Genomic DNA, 2,299 nt, shown 5'->3' on the forward strand with positions numbered 1-2,299 from the left:
CCTCTTCCCTTCTAGGTTCTTTGGCTGATCTAATAATTAAATTGACATAAGACAGATTAACGGGGGAAAAACAAATTTAATGTGTACATACAGGAGCCCCATAAAAATGTGAGACCCAGAGGCAATCAGGCAACGGAGGCTTATATACCTTGTGCGTGTGTGTGTGTGTGTGTGTGTGACAGGGCGGGAGGATTTGCTGGCAGCAGAGGAAGGACAAGGAGGTCGACAGAAGTGGTACAAGGTACCAAGGGCAGCAGAGAGGGCATTCCTGCGGCTCAGGCCTCCCCACCCATCTGGGGGTGCTTCTGCCACAGCTGGTTGTCCAAGGTGGCACCTGGGCCAAAAGACATGCCGCGGTGGCGACACGCAGAGCGGGAGCTGCCCGGCCCCAGACTGCGCACGCGGTGGTGGTATAGAGCTCACTGCTCTGCGCGCAGGCGTGGGATCAGAGCTCGCGTGTGCGAGCACCAGCGCACTGTCAGGTTGCTGCTGTTGGTAAAATGCTTCCCGTACAACTCACAGACGCCCCCAGGCCCGCGGCTCTTGCCCCCTGGCTCTGGCATCTTCTTGGGGGACATCTGGCTCTTTGCAGGTTCATTTCTCTGTTCCACGGTGGTAGCTCCCCAGTCGGTCCCCCTGGGGCCTACCTGAGCCCCACCATCAGGAGGAGCCCCAGGTTCCTGGACCCCCGCTGTGATCGCGGCTCCAGTGCCTGTCCACCCCCCCCCCGACCCCCCTCCACCACCTGCGGCATGGGAGTGTGCTGGCTTCAGAGGGGCAGTGGCAGAGGCCTGTTCCAAGGTGGCCCTGCAGGGCTCTGAGGCTGCAGCTGCCCGTGGGTCTTGGGCAGTTGAGCTTGGTGCTTCTTGGTACAAATATGGGGACACGGGTCACAGGCGTAGGGCCACTCGTAGGGCCTGGATGCAAGCACATGTGCACTTGGAGATTAATGAGGGAGCCGGGGGTCTTTGCATAGACGGGGCAGGTGGGGTTCTGCTCACTCGGGGGCCTGTGGCCTCAGCTTCTGACTTCGCCTTTGCCGAGACAGCGGCGGCCACCTCTGCCAGGCCCGGCAGCCGGGCCTCGGGGGCCTCGGGTCCTGTCTGGTGGAAGGACAATCCTTGGTCCCACAGGGCACGTGCAGCAGCTTCCAGGCCCCTGTGAACTGTCTCCGGCAGCTGAGGCAGCTCAAGGCTCTGGGGTTTTTGCATTCTAAGTCCTGGCAGGGGTCGGACGTCTACGAAGCTGACAGTCCAGCTTCTTGTGTTCCGTGAAAGCAGTGATGGTCTCCAAAGGAAAGGCCAACAGGCGGCGGCCGAGGTCAACAGATCTAAGTGTTTGTCAGTCCAGGGCTGGTGGTGGCGAAGGCAGTGGATCAGTGGCATCGACAGCACCCGCTCACTCTGCACGCTGAGGTCCCCTGTGCGTTGGGGGCACCCAATGGAGTGGCAGGGTTCGCTCCGGGACCGCCCTGGTGCAGGCATTTCCTTTCCGGGAGAAGGCTCCAGCCCTGGCGCCAGTAGGGGAGGCGCATCTGGCCTGGGTTTCACTGGATGACAAGGCCCGGCCTTTGCATCTCAACGTCTGTGCTGGAGGCTGGCGGCTGGGGCCCGGTCTTCTTGGCAGGGCGTGCAACTGGCCTTGTGGCGGGAGGGACATAGGGAGAGGGCCAGGCGGGCTGGCCGCTGGAGGTGGCCTGGGCCAGGTGCCCTCAGACCGAGGGGTTCAGGTGAGTTAGCAGCTTGGGGCTTCCAAGGGGAGAAGAGCAACTCACAGGGAGATAAGCACAGATGTATGGTAATCAAACGTTTGCCCTGCCATGCAGATAAGTCTTTCAGATAAAAAGGTTTCTTTGGCAATAACTCTCCTTCTGACACAGGACCTTTTTCTAAATTCTTTCAGGCGCGTTAGGGAGAGGTAAAAGTTTCCCTGAGTCGGGTAGGTCTTGATTGCCTTCAGCTCAAAATAATCCCCGCGTCAAAGTGGCACATTTCAGGGTGGCCTGCTCTGCTCCCTTTCGATTCTGTTCCGCTATGTCTGTTTCATTCGTTTGATGTGAGCAATCCCTGCAGGGAGTTTGAAGGATTCCTCCTCGCGGGCCGTAGCGGGCGGATATCTAGGAGGATATCTAGGCGACACAGATGTATGGGTCAGGCGTTACGGATGGAATGAGGATTCTGACCAGTGGAAGAGTTTAGCGGAGGCTTAGCGGGAGGCTGTCAATGTGTTCTGATGGCACTGCTCGAGGGGTACAGGAGTTGGTTCCCCACCAGAGACGTTCTCGGTCCTCTTGACTCAT

General features: G+C 59.1%; 1 pseudogene; it reads right to left on the minus strand.

Annotated features, from left to right (window-relative positions):
- Positions 1 to 419: 419 nt before the first annotated feature.
- On the minus strand, positions 420 to 2,299 carry LOC124510025 (zinc finger protein 296-like; annotated as a pseudogene).

This window comes from Lynx rufus, unplaced genomic scaffold, assembly GCF_022079265.1.
Source record: "Lynx rufus isolate CCGP_SWC_20201006 ecotype Redwood Valley unplaced genomic scaffold, mLynRuf1.p SCAF_1, whole genome shotgun sequence".
Lineage (NCBI taxonomy): Eukaryota > Metazoa > Chordata > Mammalia > Carnivora > Felidae > Lynx > Lynx rufus.